At 38.7% G+C, this 21262-nt stretch overlaps 1 protein-coding gene and 1 long non-coding RNA gene across 14 annotated transcripts in view; one reads left to right on the forward strand and one right to left on the reverse strand.

Annotated features, from left to right (window-relative positions):
* Window positions 1–4233, forward strand: part of LOC129136537 (uncharacterized) — a 35064-nt gene extending 30831 nt beyond the window's left edge. Inside the window, exons 2-3 of the long non-coding RNA XR_008538310.2 lie at window positions 2734–2825; window positions 4150–4233. This is a non-coding gene — a long non-coding RNA (uncharacterized LOC129136537). The remainder of the gene's footprint in view (window positions 1–2733; window positions 2826–4149) is intronic.
* ANO6 (anoctamin 6) overlaps window positions 1–21262 on the reverse strand; it is a 216726-nt gene that overhangs the window by 106505 nt on the left and 88959 nt on the right. The window lies entirely within an intron of this gene.

Here is a 21262-nt window from a genome sequence, read left to right on the forward strand (position 1 = left end):
GAATCTTTTTCGTAAACCCACAGAGTTATAATTGTAATTTTCATTAGCATGACTAAATATATATATATTTGGCTTTCCTGTTTTCCCACAGACTTTTGATCATTTTAAAAATCTCAATTTAGCCTTCCTTAGAGGTGATCTGCAGAAAAGCAGAACAATAAATAGTCAATAAATGAAAAGAAAAAAAATGTGAAAATGCCTATAGTGGTTGTTTTTATACTCTCCTTTTCTAGAAGACATCATCATCCATTTGCACTGTTCTCATCTGGAAGTGGTAATGTTGGTAAAAGAAATGTAGGAGAGATCAAACTTTAAGATATTCCCAATAAAGCATTACAAAAGATAGATATAATAAAACAAGACAGGTGGTAAAAAAGGACATTTGTGAGAGTGAATGATTATCCTCCTAGAGGCTAAACTCTTAAGGTTCAAATATCCTCAAGGCATCTTGCTTTAATATCCACTATGGATTTAATATCCAGCCATGCTTACTTCAAGCTTTTTTGACCCTGTGAGCATTTTCAGTTTGTACCGTCTCCTGAGGAATAATGATCTGTAGGTTTTCCACTTAGACAAGAGAGTTGTCCTAAATTACATTTCTAAACTTTTAAAGAAATAGCTCCAATCTTATATTCTGGAATCAGTTGGAACCAAAATAATATTGCTACAACCAGATTCTTTATGATTTAGTGAACTTTCACAATATTCTATCCACAAACTTTAAGATCCTTAGTTTTATGGAACAACAAATGTAGCTTGACTTCGTAACTGTATGTTCTCCTCCGCTCATCCTCTGATTCTTCTTAATTATATACTTCAACTATCTTTAGCTTACCTATGTTTGGTTCTTAGACCACAAAACTGGTCACGACTCACAAATACCAAATCAGTCACCAAATCGATAGCTGTGAATTGCCCACCTTTTCTAAGTCACCTGTGTCACATGTGACTGTGTCAAGTTAGTAGACACCTGTGTCAGGTTAGCAGTCCCTCAAATTTTAAGCTATAGCTATTTAGACTTAAGCTGAGATGAAGAAGATAAATAAGGTGTAAGTGGGGGCATAACCAAAGTAGGAAGTCTTGGGTTCTTTACTAGGTTCTCAGATAATTCTTCTGCAGCTTCCCTTAATGTTACAATCTGTCACTCCCATAGTGACACGTTTGAAAGTCATCTAAGGGTTTTTCCTGGTACAATTTCTTTGGTGAACTCATCTTTTACAGTAGGTTTCCATTTCCAGTCTTAGAACTGCCCTGGGCTATTTTTAGCTTTTCAGCTACTCAAGAGTACTGTCATAATCTGTAATTCCCTAGTCAACCGCTTATGTCACGTGTACCCCTGGGCCATAATCTCAGACGACTGCTCTGGAAATCAACGTTTACAACTTCATTCAAAGCTAGAGGAAGAAAAACAAATCAGAGTACCTAGTGCCCAGCAAAGCAAAGGATTGTGACAATTCCTACCAGTTGATTCATGTTTTATATAGATATTACTTTTCTTCCTTTAACTCAAAAAGCAGTTTACAAGAATGGCTGTTCTTTGTGGTGTGGAAATAGGGATGCACAGATGTTTCCAAAACACAATTTTAAAAAATGAATGTCTCATTTAAAACAGTGGTGCAGGCTAAGCGTGGTGACTCACGCCTGTAATCCCAGCACTTTGGGAGGTCGAGGTGGCGGATCACCTGAGGTCAGGAGTTGGAGACCAGCCTCAACATGGAGAAACTCCGTCTCTACTAAAAATTACAAAATTAGCCAGGCGTGGTGGTGCATGTCTGTAATCCCAGCTACTCGGGAGGCTGAGGCAGGAGAATTGCTTGAACCTGGGAGGCGGAGGTTGCAGTGAGCCAAGATCGTGCCATTGCACTCCAGCCTGGGCACCAAGAGCAAAGTTCTGTCTCAAAAAAATAAAAATAAAAAATACAACAACAACAACAACAAAAAAAACAGTGATGAAAAAATGTTTTCAGCTGACTATAGATAGTAAATTAAAAAAAACCTTACAAAACTCTCTTAAAAGAGGATATATTGAACATAAGCTATTATTATTTAGCAGGTAAATGAAGAGAGTCCAAAATGAGAATAAAGAACACAGACTTTGGTATCTGGCAGAGCTACTAGCTTCAAACCTTAACTATGCCATGTACAACTAGCCATGTGCCTTTGTGTGTATATTGTATCTCTTTAAAACTAAACTGACTCATTTGTAAAAAGGGAAAATCATAGAAAGGCAGGGTTATTGTGAAGATTAAGTGAGATGATGCATGCAAGGCAATGGCACAAAACCTGGAATATAGTAAAAGCTCAATAAATGTGAGCTTTCACAATGGTATTCTCTACCTTAACAGGTAACCGTTCTTTGTTCATTACTACCTGTGTTGGGTACATTCACATAGCTTATAATCATCAGAAACTTCCACCTGCATCTTGCTTCTTCTCTCTATTGTTACTCAGATTATCAGGGATTACTTCTTTTAGCTATCAATTTACCTGTCTTTAATAGGTGTTGTGTTACCCTATTACCTGCTGCTTCTAACATGCTTTGAATTGGGCAACCAGATTAACTGAATTTGTTGAAATTCTCTCAAATTAAGGAGTAGTGCTTTGGTTTTGGACATCAGAGGCTTTTAGTCTTTCTTCAGATTCTGAGTAAAGTGTGATAAAGAGGAGGGCCTTATTCCACAAAAGAATAAAATATGTTAAGAGCAATTAAATTGTATTCTCCCCTTCTCCTAGCCTCTTTCAAAAGAAGACGTAAGACATCTGGCGTCAAGAAGAATAAATACAATACCATTAAAGAATTATAAACAGAACCAGAGCCAGAGAAGGTAGGAGGAAGAAAATGTACTAACCATTGAGACAATTGTAGTTGTTGTGATCTTAACATGAAAACTGGCACAAAGCCTCTTGGCAGCAGGGCAAAAGGAAAATACGTTCAATGATATAGTCCTGCTATTGGAAAAAAGGAAGCATTCTGATTTTTTGGGAGGATAAAGTCATATGTGGGACCATATATAAAAGCACCCAATTTTTTTTACATTTCCCTAATAGACAATGTCCTTGGCAAGCAGTTGGGGTTACGCAATATAAAATATAGGTGACCTTTGACTTTTTCATCTTTAGTTCTCATATTGCCTCTACCTCTGAGGCAGTTAGTTTAGCTTTCAATCTGTTCCATCTATTGCCATCGTTCTAGTCTGTGCTCTTGACCGCTACTAATGAGGTTACAGTTAACAACCCACTGGTCTCCTTGCATCCAGTTCTCCTGTTCACCAATTTACCTTTTACACTGCCACCAGAAAGATGTTCCTAAACCAATATGCTCAGCAAGTCACAGAAGGGGTCAAAAACCATTAGTTACTCCCAGCAACCTCTAGAGGAAGTCCAAACTTTTCAAATGCCTTATAATCTGATTATATGCCACATTTTATAAACCATTACTCCCCATTCCCAACCTTCCAACCCAACTATCTTTCTCATTAGTCTTTTGACTATGTCATGGTCCTTCCTCTCTCTACTCCTTTGCTCCCATGGTTTCTCTGTCCTGAAATCCTCTCCTGCTCTCCTAACCACCTACTCCTTACCACCTATCCAAATCTTAACTCTCCTTTAAGGTCCAGCTCAGTTCTTCCTTGGAAGAACTTCCAAGCCTTCCTACCAACTTGGGTTCATGTTTCTTTCTCTCTTCTCGTATCACCCTCTGTGCCAATGGATGTGTGCTCCACAGACCTCTGGGGAACCTGCAAGATCAAAACCATTTTCATAATAATACTAGATGTTATTTGCCTTTCTAACTGCATTACCATCTGCAATGATGGTGCAAAAGTCATTGTGGGTAAAACTGCCAGCACCTTAGCACAATCCCACATTGGCACCAGACTGGACTACCAGGCATTCTTCACCACCACATGCTCACAGTGAAAAAAACAAGTTGTCACTTCCCTTAAGAATGTTCTTGATGGCGCAGTAATAAGTACTAACTTTACTAAATCTTGAGCATTGAGTACACATCTTTTTAATATTCTGTGGGGAGAAATGGAAGTACCCATTCAGCATTTCCGTTGCACACAGAAGTATGATGATTGTCTCAAGGGAAAGGGATTGCAGGATTTTTGAGTTGTGCATTAAAACTGCCTTTTTTTTTTCCCACAGAATACCATTTTTACTTGACAGATGACTGACACAAAACTTGGTTACACAGACGAGTATTCAGCAGATACTTTCTCGAAAATGAACAACACGCGACTGTCATTTCAAGGAAAACAACTGACAACATTTCCTGTTAGTGACAAAATACAAGTTTTCAACCAAATATTAGAATTTAGGACAATTAAATTCACCACTGTGAATTTGACAGCTTCCTAATTGTCAATGACTTTTCTGTTGAGACTGAAGGTAATGTTAACAAATGTGATTTTTTTTCATATCATATAATGAAATGAATAAACATTTGTAAAATCTGCTTAACTTAGTGAATCGATACCTTCCAACTGACCTAAGCATGGTGGCAAAAATCATGCTTGGGTAAAGGTCCTTTCAAAATGTAAGGCAAGTAGCGAAAATTTATTAATACAGTTTCAACATTCCACATTGCAACTAACCTTTATAAACTACCACTTGTTGAGTTTCATTGTGCAATCCAAGAAGAACATCCACAATTATCTGAAAAGGCTTTAAAATACGCTTCCTTTTACTGACTACCTGTCTATGTAAGACTGAATCATCTTCATGTACTTCAACCAAAACAATATATTGCAACTTTTAAGTGCAGAAGCAGATATAAGAATCCAGCTGTCTTTCACAGACTGGCAAATTGGATAAAGAGTTAAGACCCATCAGTGTGCTGTATTCAGGAAACCCATCTCACGTGCAGAGACACACATAGGCTCAAAATAAAGGGATGGAGGAAGATCTACCAAGCAAATGGAAAACAAAAAAAGGCAGGGGTTGCAATCCTAGTCTCTGATAAAACAGACTTTAAACCAACAAAGATCAAAAGAGACAAAGAAGGCCATTACATAATGGTAAAGGGATTAATTCAACGAGAAGACCTAACTATCCTAAATATATATCCACCCAATACAGGAGCACCCAGATTCATAAAGCAAGTCCTTAGAGACCTACAAAGAGACTTAGACTCCTACACAATAATAATGGGAGACTTTAACACCCCACTGTCAACATTAGACAGATCAACGAGACAGAAATTAACAAGGATATCCAGGAACTGAATTCAGCTCTGCACCAAGTGGACCTAATAGATAGCTACAGAACTCTCCACCCCAAATCAACAGAATATACATTCTTCTCAGCACCACACCACACCTATTCCAAAACTGACCACGTAGTTGGAAGTAAAGCACTCCTCAGCAAATGCAAAATAACAGAAATTATAACAAACTGTCTCTCAGACCACAGTGCAATCCAACTAGAACTCAGGATTAAGAAACTCACTCAAAACCGCTCAACTACATGGAAACTGAACAACCTGCTCCTGAATGACTACTGGGTACATAACGAAATGAAGGCAGAAATAAAGATGTTCTTTGAAACCAACGAGAAAAAAGACACAACATACCAGAATCTCTGGGACGCATTTAAAGCAGTGCATAGAGGGAAATTATTAGCACTAAATGCCCACAAGAGAAAGCAGGAAAGATCTAAAATTGATACCCTAACATCACAATTAAAAGAACTAGAGAAGCAAGAGCAAACACATTAAAAAGCTAGCAGAAGGCAAGAAATAACTAAGATCAGAGAAGAACTGAAGGAGATAGAAACACAAATAACCCTTCAAAAAAATCAATGAATCCAGGAGCTGGTTTTTTGAAAAGATCAACAAAACTGATAGACCGCTAGCAAGACTAATAAGGAATAAAAGAGAGAAGAATCAAATAGACACGATAAAAAATGATAAAGGGGATATCACCACCGAGTCCACAGAAATACAAACTACCATCAGAGAATACTACAAACACTTCTACACCAATAAACTAGAAAATCTAGAAGAAATGGATAAATTCCTGGACACATTCACCCTCCCAAGACTAAACCAGGAAGAAGTTGAATCTCTGAATAGACCAATAACAGGATCTGAAATTGAGGCAATAATTAATAGCTTACCAACAAAAAAAGGCCATGACCAGATGGATTCACAGCCGAATTCTACCAGAGGTACAAGGAGGAACTGGTATCATTCCTTCTGAAACTATTCCAATCAATAGAAAAAGAGGGAATCCTCCCTAACTCATCTTATGAGGCCAGCATCATCCTGATACCAAGCCTGGCAGAGACACAACAACAAAAAAAGAATTTTAGACCAATATCCCTGATGAACATCGATGTGAAAATCCTCAATAAAATATTGGCAAACCAAATCCAGCAGCACATCAAAAAGCTTATCCACTGTGATCAAGTAGGCTTCATCCCTGGGATGCAAGGCTGGTTCAACATATACAAATCAATAAACGTAATCCAGCATATAAACAGAACCAAAGACAAAAACCACATGATTATCTCAATAGATGCAGAAAAGGCGTTCGACAAAATTCAATAGCTCTTCATGCTAAAAACTCTCAATAAACTAGGTATTGATGGAATGTATCTCAAAATGATAAGAGCTATTTATGACAAACCCACAGCCAATATCATACTGAATGGGCAAAAACTGGAAGCATTCCCTTTGAAACCTGGCACAAGAGAGGGATGCCCTCTCTCACCACTCCTATTCGACATAGTGTTGGAAGTTCTGGCCAGGGCAATCAGGCAGGAGAAAGAAATAAAGGACATTCAATTAGGAAAACAGGAAGTCAAATTGTCCCTGTTTGCTGATAACATGATTGTATATCTAGAAAACCCTATCGGCTCAGTTCAAAATCTCCTTAAGCTGATAAGCAACTTCAGCAAAGTCTCAGGATACAAAATCAATGTGCAAAAATCACAAGCATTCTTATACACCAATAACAGACAGAGAGCCAAATCATGAGTGAACTCCCATTCACAATTGCTTCAAAGAGAATACCTAGGAATCCAACTTACAAGGGATGTGAAGGACCTCCTCAAGGAGAACTACAAACCACTGCTCAAGGAAATAAAAGAGGACACAAACAAATGGAAGAACATTCCATGCTCATGGGTAGGAAGAATCAATATCGTGAAAATGGCCATACTGCCCAAGGTAATTTATAGATTCAATGCCATCCCCATCAAGCTACCAATGACTTTCTTCACAGAATTGGAAAAAACTACTTTAAAGTTCATATGGAACCAAAAAAAAGCCCGCATTGCCAAGTCAATCCTAAGCCAAAAGAACAAAGCTGGAGGCATCACATTACCTGACTTCAAACTATACTACAAGGCTACAGTAATCAAAACGGCATGGTACTGGTACCAAAACAGAGATATCGACCAATGGAACAGAACAGAGCCCTTAGAAATAATACCACACATCTACAACTATTTGATCTTTGACAAACCTCACAAAAACAAGCAATGGGGAAAGGATTCCCTATTTAATAAATGGTGCTGGGAAAATTGGCTAGCCATATGTAGAGAGCTGAAACTGGATCCCTTCCTTACACCTTATACAAAAATTAATTCAAGATGGATTAAAGACTTAAATGTTAGACCTAAAACCATAAAAACCCTAGAAGAAAACCTAGGCAATACCATTCAGGACACAGGCATGGGCAGGGACTTCATGTCTAAAACACCAAAAGCAATGGCAGCAAAAGCCAAAATTGACAAATGGGATCTAATTAAACTAAAGAGCTTCTGCACAGCAAAAGAAATTACCATCAGAGTGAACAAGCAACCTACAGAATGGGAGAAAATTTTTGCAATCTACTCATCTGACAAAGGGCTAATATCCAAAATCTACAAAGAACTCAAACAAATTTACAAGAAAACAAACAAACAACCCCATCAAAAAGTGGGCAAAGGATATGAACTGACACTTCTCAAAAGAAGACATTTATGCAGCCAACAGACACAGGAAAAAATGCTCATCATCACTGGCCTTCAGAGAAATGCAAATCAAAACCACAATGAGGTATCATCTCACACCAGTTAGAATGGCGATCATTAAAAAGTCAGGAAGCAACAGGTGCTGGAGTGGATGTGGAGAAATAGGAACACTTTTACACAGTTGGTGGGACTGTAAACTAGTTCAACCGTTGTGGAAGACAGTGTGGCGATTCCTCAGGGATCTAGAACTAGAAATACCATTTGACCCAGCCATCCCATTACTGGGTATATACCCAAAGGAATATAAATCATGCTGCTACAAAGACACATGCACACGTATGTTTATTGCGGCACTATTCACAATAGCAAAGACTTGGAACCAACCCAAATGTCCAACAATGATAGACTGGATTAAGAAAATGTGGCACATATACACCATGGAATACTATGCAGCCATAAAAAATGATGAGTTCATGTCCTTTGCAGGGACATGGTTGAAGCTGGAAACCATCATTCTCAGCAAACTATCGCAAAGACAAAAAACCAAACACTTCATGTTCTCACTCATAGGTGGGAATTGAACAATGAGAACACTTGGACACAGGAAGGGGAACATCACACACGGGGGCCTGTTGTGGGGTGGGGGGAGGGGGGAGGGATAGCATTAGGAGATACACCTAATATAAATTACGAGTTAATGGATGCAGCACACCAACATGGCACATGTATACATATGTAACAAACCTGCAGGTTGTGCACATGTACCCTGGAACTTAAAGTATAATAAATAAATAAATATATATATATATATATATATATATACACACATATAAAAAGAATCCAGCTGTCTTTTCTTAAAGAGATCTGCAAAATGTATAAAAAATGATACCCTTCTTACTGTTTTAGAAGACATTCTACATATTTATATTAATGTGTATGTTATATTCACATGAATTAATACATATTTTTTAAATTTCTGTTTTAAGTGTTTTAAGTTCTAATATAGTAGATATCAACAGATATATCCACATTAAAAAAACTCTGAGGTCGATACTTTTCTATTTAGAGTGTGAAGTGTAAGAATATTAAAAATTTAGAACTGCTTTTTTATACCATTTTGGCTCTTAATTTTACATCATATGTTATAATAGTATAATATAATACATATATATGTCATGTATTTTTATGTACATATAGTATCATCTTAATTGGAATATAATACTGAAGGAAAAAAATACTTACTTTTAATCTATAACACCTAAGAAAGTGAGCCAACAGATTATTGAATTGACTTGAGGTAACATGTCAAAGTATTTAATATAACCATTTTATTCAAGTTTCATAATTAGGTGGCAATAGACTAAGTCGTTTCCAGAAAATTCAAGACTCCATTCCATCCAAATGCAGTTGTCAGTTTCTATATTCTATTAACATTTTAAATTGTATTCTATTGAAGAAAAGTATTTCCCTCCTATCTTTGCACATGCAGTTCCCTCTTCCTAGAATCTCCTTTGCTCCCTTTCCTCTTCATGGAGATATTCCCTGGTCCTGCAGCTAGCTGAGGTTTACTCCTTATATGCTCACAGCACACCTTATACTTCTCCTTAAATGTCACTTCTCACAACTTTAATTGTTGAGTTATTTGTGTAATTATTTGATTAATGTCTGTCTTTCTCATTGGAATATATGCCTCAAAGGGATATAGACTGTGCCATCTTTTTAGTGATATTTCCCAACAGTCCGCTCAACAGGGCTATGGAAACATTAAATGGACAAATATTATTAAATAAATTAACTGAAATTAATTAACCCTTTATCCTGTGACATTCTGTAATGTGGCAGATAAATTAACGGGAAAATTCCATCACACCTCACAGAAGAAATAAATAAATCTGATTTTTATTATTAAAGGAATTATTTAGAGAACAGCTCAGTGTGTGGCAAAAGTGGTAATGGGAAGACTATGAGTCCAGGGAAGAAAGGTGGAGCCTACCTGAGGAGGTTAGCAATGGAGATGAGGAGTAAGGGACAGATTGAAGCTATAATTTATACCTAGAATCAGCAGACCCTGGTGATTAACTGGATGGGGGTGAGAGAGCCTCAATTATCAACAGGGTGTCAAAGATCCTGAGGTTTCTGGCTTGAGCGGCTGAGAGGATGATGATTACATTTATCAACATTCAGAGAACTGGAAGAGAAAAAGATTAGGAGGAAAAGACTAAGTCCCTGAGGTTTCTATGTGGCAGTATCAGCATGCAGGGCTGAGAGTAAAGATTTAAGAAAAGGATAAACTTGGGAGTTGTCAACACAGAGCTCATCATGGAAGCTGAGGAAGTGAGTGTGAGGAGGAGAGTGAGTGAGAAAAGATGAGTGGGGCTCAGCTCTGAGGAATCTAACGGAGAGGAAGTGCTTGGGTGACATAGGGCAGGAAGTGAAACAGGAGTGGCCAGAAAGAGAAATGGTCAATGTAAGATTATCTTTGATTCACTTCTCCCTCACCCCCAACTCTCCTTTCCATATTCCCTGCTTCTGCCCAGTCCCCACTGGGACTATTATGGTCATCTCCTAACTGGACTGTCTGCACGTTGCTTCTCCCCCAGTTTGTCATGCATCCTCCCACCAGAATACTCCCTCTACAGTGGTGCTTTCCCACACAGTAGACATGAGCCACACATGGCTATTGAAATTACACGAATAAGAATTAATTAAAAATTCAGTTCTTTGGCCTCAATAGCTGCATCACAAGTTGTCTCCATACCCATGTGTGGTCAGTGGCTATCGTGTTAGCACAGAGGCAGAACATTTCCACCATGAGAAAAAGTTCTGTTGGACAGCACTGCTACAGCATTGTTTTCTCTCTTCTGCTCAAAAGCCCAAACTCTTTAGTCCAACATTTCTACATTCCACATTATCTTTCCAACATCCTCTCCTCTCACTTCCCAAGATCAACTCTAGGCTCAATGCAAACTGGGCACACCCACTCATTTCTACCTTCACTGATATGTTCATGTAATGCTATTTGGGCACCCTCCTGTAATACATCCACTGTGATAGTTAGATATCAGCTTGGCTAGGCTATGGTACTCATTTATTATGCAGTCAAATACTAATCAAGGTGTTGCTGTAAAGGTATTTTGTAGATGTGGTTAACATCCACAATCAGGTGACTTTCAAGTAAAGGAGATTACTCTCCATTTCTGTGTGGGCATTCTCCAGAGGTCAGTCAAAAGACCTGGTAAAATCCTGATTGATATAGATTCTGGCACAGATTTCAGTACCTACCAAAATGTAGTCTTCAAGGTTGAGCTATATACCATTTCCTTCAAAAATACAAACCTGATTTTATATATATACACACATATATGTATATGTACACATATATGTGTATATATATATTTGGTAGATATATACGCATATGTACACATATGTGTATATATGTATGTGTGTGTGTGTGTATGTATATAATATATATATAATTTTTTTTTTTTTTGTAGAGATAAGGTCTCATTATGTTGCCCAGGCTGGTTTTGAACTCCTGAGCTCAAGCAATTCTCTTGTCTTGGCCTCCCAAAATGCTAGGATTATAGGCATCCAGTCCAAACCTGATTTTTCTAAGGCAATGATTCTTAAACCTGGGTGTATATTATGGTCATCTTTTAAATGTTATATAAACACACTTAGGTTCTACTAAGACCAAGATAAGCACATGAAAGTGGAGCTTGGGCCTTCATATTTCAAAAGCACACTCTAGGTAATTCTGATGCACAGCCAGGGCGAGAACTACAACCCTAACTGAACTCCTCTAGCACTTCCTAAGTGCCTAACAGAACTCATTAAACAGTACACACTGCCTTATAGTCTTTCATTCAATCAACCAACCAACCAGCGTCAACTGCACGACTAACACTGTCAGACAATAAGATGATGCAGGAGCCTGAGGTGAACAGTATGCCCACTCTTGGCCCTGTGGGTAAAGTTGAGATAGACTGCTTTGTATTTCTCTAAGCATACTGATTAATAAATATTTAATGAAAATTTTACTCCAAAATTTAGTGAAGCTAATAGTCGCTTACTCAAAATAGTACATAACTTAAATAGCCTATTTCTAGTTCATTGAAAATTACATTAGCACGTGTAAGTGCTCAACATATTTATTTATTGATAGGTTGTGCTGTTGGTATTTTATAATATAGCTGGGTATGATTAATTCTCAACCTCTTGATAATTTGGTAGGTACTTAAGTGTCTGTAACTGTACTTTCTCAGGCACACAAGTCATCAAGGCTCTTGCCTGCTCTTCTAAGAAGAACACAACTAATTCCTGATACCAACACACTCTGATTTCATTTGAAAGGGAATGATACAGGGTATGGCAGGGCTGAGTAATGTAGGGCTGTGGCCATTTCAATCCTAGGTAGCCCTTTCCCTGTAATGTGCTTAGCCAACTACAAGCATCCATAAATGTTACATAAGACTATTCACTATATTATTATGAACATCATTTTAAGATAGCTAAAATGTTTCTCAGTCACCGTGCAGTCACTGAACAACACTCCAGTGAGGATATCTACTGCTGATCTTTCTGCTTTTTATATATGAGGAAACTGAGGTTCTAAAAGGAAAAGCGACTTGTCCACAGAGGCCTGAGAGCAGGGTTGCATGGAAAAACAGGGCTTCTAATTCCCTGGAGTCCATCTTATGTTCAACTTCCTAGGGCAACCTTCAGAATAGCTTTCACCTACAAAAAAGGAAAATTAAAAATAAGTAAAAACACTTCCAAAGTCTCAGAAGTACCTCATCTAATTCACCTCTTTTTAATCTTCTTCCTTCATATTTCACAGATAGTATATTTGCTTTTTAAAAACACTTAAGGTAGATGAAAGTACATGAAATGGTAGTGATACCATTAGCATCACTGAATGACCTGTCAAAATTTTCATTATTTGTTTTTATTTTAAGGAAGTCAGGAAAAAATCTACAATTTTTCCACACATCCTGCTAAAATCAAAACACACAAATTTGCAATCAAATTTTATTCCAGCTACAAGTATGGTCTTGACTTGATATATTATAATACATGTTAACATCATAAAGATCCATATTGTTGGTTTGCCCATTACAATTAATGGAGATGCTGTTTGGTAGTTATTATAATCTGTCAGGTCACATTATTCTACATTTCAAAGAGTGACTTGGGAAAAGGAGCTGTAAACACTTTTTCCTTTTGAAGGAGCCATTAAGAGTTTTCTGGGTAAAAGCATATTTATAGTTTCTTACTAGAGACATACTTGAGGAATACATTTGAGACTTATAGTAAAGATGTACTTTTTATTATTATTTGTTAAAATAAGGAAAACTACAGTTAACTAATGGGACCTCAGAAATAAAAAGATTTCAAATCATCTTTCCAAAGCCCTTCAGCCTTCCAAATTAAGTAAGAGTTCAAAATACGGGAGGAATGGCAGAAGCTGAAATCCCACTGGTCTCTCCTTTTCAATTTTCTGGGAATCTTGTGAATTCACATTGTGTGTACATGCCCACCAAGTTCTGTCTTTCTCTTTAAATTTTTATTACAACATTTTACATCCATGCTGCTTTTTAGGTCATGATACGATGAGGTTATTTGCCAGCAAACTCTCAACTTTAACTCAATTATTTTGCTTCTGTGGCTTTCCTGGCCATTATTGTGATTATGCTTCTAGATGACTTATAATCAAATGAGTTCCATGGTAAATACTGATATCACATCTTTGTTCAGAATGTCCAGGGCTCCCTGCTTTCCTCACCCATGTTTTTGTCAAATTAATTTTGACATTCCCCAGATAACAAATAGCTTGCTGAATTTCAAATGTGATACTTTGTGGGGTGGGAATTCACGAGACATTTTACAGCAAAGGATTTCTGGAAATAGTGGAATAAAACCAGGTAGAATGAACACTGTTATATGGAGAAAGGGTTTTAATCAATTACATCATTTGGCTGCTAATAATATGTTAAATGAGGAAAAAAACATAAAAAGGGCAATGCAAATACATCAATGAACTGCATAAAACTCAATAGGGTGAGATGTCACAGAAACCTCTTTTCCCTCACTCCCCACTTTCTATCAGTTACCAAGTTAATCAATTAGAAATTGCCAATTGTCATGTCCCACTGACATGGCCTGGTTCAAGCATTCATTATCTCCACGCTAGATTGTTATCCATTTCATCTGTATTTCATCTCCTCCAAGGTGTGAGGTATTTTAATTATGAGAAAATCTTTCTACTGAAATGAAATCTAGTTGCTCATATATACCTTCTATTCATGGGTCTTAATGCTACATTTTGCAATGCCATCCACCAATTACTCTTGACAAATATTTAAATCTTGCTGTCATGTTCTTGCCTAAATATCGGGATCTTCTACCATGCTGATCATTCCCTCTCAATATGCTCCCCTTTTAAAGTCAGCACTCAGAATGAGAGGCAGCTTTACCAATACTGAGCAGGAAAAGCCTAGTATTTCCTTTATTCTGGACACGGGTACAAATGCGACCTAGATTTTCATTAACCTTTTGACATTGTTATCACATGCTCAATTCACACGGAGCTTCGTTAACCAAATACCCAGCCATTTCATGTGATCCATCATTACTCTCTGCTCTTAGGCTCTTTACTTAAACAGCTGATATTTATGAATTAGGGGCAGGAATTTACTTTAATTCATATTGATTTTTGTCTCCTCTAGAGATTGATTTTCATCCATTATTCCACAGTTTTAAGAACAACTGCCCAGATAAGCATGCTGTCACCAGGCACACATTTCTTCATTTTGTATTTAAATACATTTTTTCCCCACACATCTTGCTAAAATCAAAACACCAAAAATGTCTGTGGCTCTCTCCTATTCTGTCAATCTAACAACCTCCATTGAAAAAAAAGTAATGTATTCAGTTTGGGATGACTTATTATATTGAACTCATCATGTTGGCTCCTAATGACCTTTTTTCTAATATTCACAAACCATCTGCTTAAACATCTCATTCTGGAATATGGAGATTAGTGCTTCAGCTCCAGTGTCTCCATTTATGGGAATTTAGCCTATGCCCAACTTCTACCCTAACTTCACCCCTTTTTGAGAACTGTCACATTTGCCCCACTAGGTTCTGGCAGCTGTCCCAGTCCCTGTATCACCTTGAGATGACCGGCTGCACTTCCCAAAGCAAATCTACAAGCTCTTTTAATACCCTGGTTAACTCATTTGGAACAATTATACTCCTTTCTAAAATATTCTTGGGCAGCATGAGCTTCTGTAGACTTCACCAGACCTTTAACCATTATCAATCTAAAGTTCACTTTCATTAACAGAAAAGACAAAAGTAATATAGAAGCTAGTAAGCTGTTTTCTCATTCATCTCATACAGTTAAACTGACTTCCTTAAACTGTGGGCTGACCACTGCTTCTTCATCATCTCACATACCTCAAAAATCAATCTCTCTGATCATGCTAAGCATTTTTTCACAAGCCTTGACTCACTTACTCAGGACTTTCATTTTACACTCACATTTTTAGGCTAAGAATGGAAAAAATAAGATTAGAGTGTTCAAGAGGACTATTAGTACAGAATGATCATTTGTTAGCCTTCTGAGTTAAATTGGCTTTAGCAGGTCTTGTCTGGCTGGGCCCAGCAACTTAATCACCATTTATGACTGTTTCTCTGGGAAAATAACATTCTGTATTCCAAAAAATTTCTAAATCACATCTTCACATGTTAAACTGCTGCACTTTTGCTCATACTCCCCAATCCTAACAAATTCATAAATTTAGCTTTTGACTCAGCCACATACAGCAAATATTCCTCCATATTCAGACAAAAATGCACATTCCATCACCTTCGGTTCTTGAATGCACAAAAAGCTTTCAGCCTTGAGATGCCATGTGAATTCCTACCATAGCAAATGGGCCAATTTAGCAATTCTTACTAGCCAGTTTCTCTCTGATCTCATTTCCCCCTTTTCAGAGTCCTTTTGCCAAATTAATGTTCCTTTGTTTGGTTTTCTTTTTTGGTTGAGTTTCTTTTTTAGTTTGGCAAGCTTAAGGCCAAAGACACAAGGCAAAGTCATCATATTTCTTTGTAAGTCCAAGTGAAAAAATGCTTAACTAAGAGGGTACTGCCTTATTCTCAGACTTTCTGATCCTGAAGATCTGGAAGTCTGTGGGCAGACCTTGAGAGTTTAGTTGGGTTTCTGGGATTAGCCAAGAAAGGTCTTGGATTGACCATAAAATAGACCAAAATATTTTTCAATAGCCCTAACACCAATTCAGTTGCTTCAGAAATAACCAAAACAAAGTCTGGACTACTCAGGGAAAAAAAAAAAAAAGGTGAAAATAGATCCTTGAACCCACTTTGAGACAAAACCTGCAAGCAAAAATTTGTAGACCTGTGGGTAGCTGGCTCTGATTCTCTCATACCTTTCACACCTCAGGGCAAGGAAGTAAGATTAATGTTCTTTTCCCAAGTGCCACTTCCAGACCATTACTCCTCAATGTTCTTGGACGAAAATTCATTTCAGGTCCATGTGAATAGAATACAACCCCAAAGCTTCCTAAAGTCTATAATTTCCAAATTCCCAGCTGCTGCTCCTGGTTCACTGAAATTCTGATTCTGGGCTCACATGTTCCTCTCCAATGTGTGTCCTTCATCAGACCAGGACCTATGCATCCAGAGACATGACATGACCAATGCATTCTGGCCTCTCAGTAGCCTCACTTCTTACTGCCAATCACCTTCTCCCTTTCATGCACTAATGCCATAGTCCCACCCCGGCCCTTGCCATCCTGAAAAATTCAAGAAGCATTTATTTAAGAAATATTCAAAAAGAACTTATTTAAGAATCCCTCTTTCTGACCACAACTACATTACCTACTCATTTCACAAGACCCCAGGGGCCCCTCGACTTTTTCTAATCAATCTGCCGACCCTCTTCTTTCTTCCCTTCCTTCCATCTTTAGGGCCACATTCCAGAGCACACTGTTTCAGTGACATCTTGCCAATATTGTACTCTCCATAATGTCCATCTACAAAGCCCCAACTCTGGCTGAGGGCTGCTATCTGCTTTCTCGCTGTCTGAATGATGCTGGAGAAAGCCACACAGCAGGGCAGTGTGGTAGGACTATAAATTCAGGATCATCAGCCCCACACAGGCCCTGGCCACAGCCCAGAAATCCTAAAACTTTTTCCAGGTTGCTCTAGTTAGCCTACTCTCTCACTCTCCAAATTGGTTAAATCAAACTCTGCCTATTCTACACTTGCTCCCCTCAAGCTGGACTTGAATGGGAAAAACACACAACCACCCAACCCTGACCATGACCACTACCATTGAGTAGGCTCTCATCGCTGCCAGCAATGACATTCCATTTCCCCTGTGCATTCACTTTCCCACTCTTCCAGATGACTGTCTCACCCCTTTCTCCTCGCTTCGGATCCCATTTCCCTCTTCAATCTTAGCTAATGCCTTGCTTTCCATTTCACTGGTGAATGAAAACCAATCAAGAAAAAGCTTCCGCAATCTCCTATCAAATCTACTGAACTAATTTCATCTGTGTCCCAATATGCTGGCTTCCCTCTTACTTCTAAGGAGGAACAGTCCCTACAGCTATGGCCAATCCCTCCACTTACAGACGGGATTCCCTTCTTGCCCTCTCAGGGACATTATTCCAGTAATCCTTCCCTCTCACTCTTGCATCATCAGATTTTCTCTCCCTACTGAACTGCTCCCACTACCTGACAAACAGTAATTCCTGCCATCTTAAAACTCTCTTCACGGTAATCACCCTTCCGGATACTACCCCCTTTCTCTGTGTTCTTGCTTGGCAAAAAAAAAAAAAAAAAAAAAATTACACACACACACACAGACACACACACACACACGGAAGTGTTACCTAAATTCTCTGTATCCAGTTCCTCTTCTTCCATTCTGTTTTGAATCCTTTCTAATAAGGTTTGGATTCTACCACTCAACCCAAACCCCTCCTGTCATGGTCTTTTCCCTATTGTTAAATACAATGGTCAATTCTCCATCATCATCAGAATGTGGTCATTCCTTCCTACTTTATACTTTCTTCACTTGGCTTCCAAGACTCTTCACTTTCCTCCCACCTCACTGGCTCCTCCTGGCTCAGCTTGTCCTGCTGATTTTTCCTCATCTCCGTGACCTGTAAACACTGGTGCCCCCGGGCTCAGCCCAGCATCTCCTCTCTATTCTATCTCACTCCTTTCCTTGCTGCTCTCATTTAGTCCCATGGCTTTAAACACCACCTGTGTGCTGATAACTTTCACATCGGGGGTTGGGCCCCCCTCTTTAACTCTTACTCCAGGTTCACATATCCCACTGCATACTGACATCTCCACCTGAATGTCTCAAACTTTACATATCCAAAACAGAATTTTGATTTTTCTCCTGCATATCCTCTCCCCAAACTGCTCCTTCCACAGACTTCTGGGTCAAAAACTTGGAGTCATTCCTTGACTGCTCTTTCTCGCACAGCTCACATTTGATCTGTCAACAAATTCTATTGCTTCTACCCTCAGAATGTATTCAGAATTTGAGTATGTCTCTCTATCACCATAACTAACACTCAGGACCAACCCACCACCATCTCTCATTTGGATTCCTGAGAAAGTCTAATAGGTCTCTCTGCCCCTGCTCTGCTCCTCCATAATCTATTCTCAGGACAGCCCAAGGGATCCTAAGAAAACAGGGCAGTTCAGGTTGCTCCTCTGCTCAAAATCTGCCAGTTTACCCTCCAAAGGCTCACCCTCAAATGACTTCCCAACTCAGAGTAAAACCAAAGTCTTTACAATGGCCTATGAAGTCCTCATATCTATTATTCTCTCGATCTTTCATTCTACTCCAGCCACAGTGGTCTTCCATTTCCTTAAATGTATCTAACAAACTCACCTACCTCGAAACCTGTTTATGCTACTCCTGCTGGGAATGCTCTTCCTCCAGATTTCCAAAGAACTTGCTCCAGCAGCACCTTGAGGTTTTTTCACTTGGAACTTCTCAGTGAGATATTCCCTAAACACCCTATTTAAAACTGTCACACCCCGCCCCCCAACACAAATAATCCCTACTTTTTCTCTACAGGATTATCTGACGTTTGTGTTTTATGTCTCCCCCATCAAAATGTTAGCTTCACAAGTGCAGGGATTTTTTTTTTCCTGTTTCTTCACCTAAAATAGTAGATATCGAATGAATATTTTAGTAAATTAATATTTTAACTCTTCCTTGGGATCACATGTGTTTTCATATGGTTGAAGATAATCAAAAATTGAATTTCAGGGAATCAAAAATATTTTTCTATAAAGTAGTATCTTCCTTCAAAAAGGGAGTCAGTTACACAAAATCTCAGGGGGGTAATTACTCTTCAGACTTCCTTCTCTCTGTGTATCTGTGACACTTAATTAATGGGACATATATTTGTTCTTTAATCTTCATCTTCCTGAGCCTATTTTTCTATTTAGCCTTTCTAAATCCTATGGTTTCTCATCATCTTCCCTGATTTATCCTATTATAAACCTCATACTCTTTTGCCATCCCAAATTCTTTCTTATTATTTATTCCAAATTTCGTAGAGACGAAGCAATGAAAAACATCCTCGGTTGGCATGAGATCAGAGGCAAGAAGAATATTCCAGCTTCTCAAAAGTCAGTAGGGTTATATATAACCTCGAGTTCTAGAAAGGCTGGAAAATGGAGGTGTTACTAGTCAGTCTCAGATCATAAAACGTAATTCCTTGGCCTTCTCTTTCCTTGTGTTTTCATGTTGACCACAGCCTGATTTCTATCCATGGCAGTATCTTCCAGCTTGCTGCAAGCAGATTCACTACTGCTAGATCAGAATCCTTTCCCACACCCCATCCCTCAGCTCATGTGTACTCAGGCAACTGGCCCATCTGAGTTCCTGGGTCAATGTCAACAGAGTCAGAGTTTCTAGAAATAGCCTTGACCATTACTGCTCCCCCTGCACCTCCAGTTATTTTTTTTTCAACTCCTTGGGGCTTGGAATCAACCTGGGGTCTAATGGGCCAGCCATGACTGCCCCTTAGATCTCCTTTGCTCTTAACCAGACCTGGGATTGGGCAAACTAAGGGAAGTGTGGGATATCCTGCATGCAACCACTTGCAGAACAACATTTATCTGCTCCATCACCATGTGGACTCCTCCCCATCCTCAGTTTCAATCACATGGCCTATTTCTGAAGTCTCTACTTTTAAGACTGAACTCTACAAGGTTATCTGAGTCTCTGGTCCTCAGTTCCCAGCCTCACTTTAACTGATTCCCTTCCCCAGAGTCATCATGCACCTAATCTATTTTCATCCATGTCCCCAAATGATAGTCACCATTCACATAGTTCCAGAACATCTGGCTATGCCACCATTTTCCTGACTACATCCTCCTTGAACTAACTGCTTTCAAAGTAACAATGGATTAGTTATGCTTATCAATATATTGAACAAATAATGTCAGAGACAATAACAATGTTGGAGAAAACAAAACAGTGTGGGAAAACGTTCAAGATAAAATGTTAATGAAACGAGTTATAAATCAGATTTCATTGTGCTTAAATAAAAAACTGAACCAGGATTGGGACAGTTTCCCACCACAGCAAGATCATCAAGTTACTTTCTAATGCCAGTATTTGCCGGGTCCCTTTCACCTGGACTCTTACCCACACACCCACCTTACTTTGGAGTGTGTCTATGTCACAGTTTCTAGTTTCAACACATTCCCAGCTCCTAAGCTTTGGGGTAGCAAGAACACATGCACCTTATGTTCACATCTCTGTTCACCACTTACCATTTTTGCATAGTTTAGCTAAACTTATCTGCCTCAGTCTGCAAAGTGGGGCAGGAGCTGGAGAAGAGCAACACAGATATGCAGGTGACATGTAATCAATGGACAAACTCCGCAGCAAGTGAGAGAAGAAGCCACTGGGGATGCTGCCAAGAGCAAGGTAGGCTGTGGTCTCCAGGCCACGTGGGAGGTTCACAGCAGCATTTATTTCACTGTGATTTATGCACACTATACAGCAGTGCTGGCTTTACCTAACTAGTCACATTAGAGACACCTGAGCTGTGAAGGAAAACTTGAATGTGCTTATGATGCCAGCGGCCAAGACTATTCAACTGGCAATGTTCTCTTAGGCCTCGTTTCAAAGGAAAGAAAAACAGAAATTCTGAAGGAAATGAACTAATAATGATAAGCATTTTAGTTTCCCTGTTAGCCAAACTCTATAAATACACCCCATTGTATA

Source organism: Pan troglodytes, chromosome 10 (assembly GCF_028858775.2).
Source record: "Pan troglodytes isolate AG18354 chromosome 10, NHGRI_mPanTro3-v2.0_pri, whole genome shotgun sequence".
NCBI classification, from domain to species: domain Eukaryota; kingdom Metazoa; phylum Chordata; class Mammalia; order Primates; family Hominidae; genus Pan; species Pan troglodytes.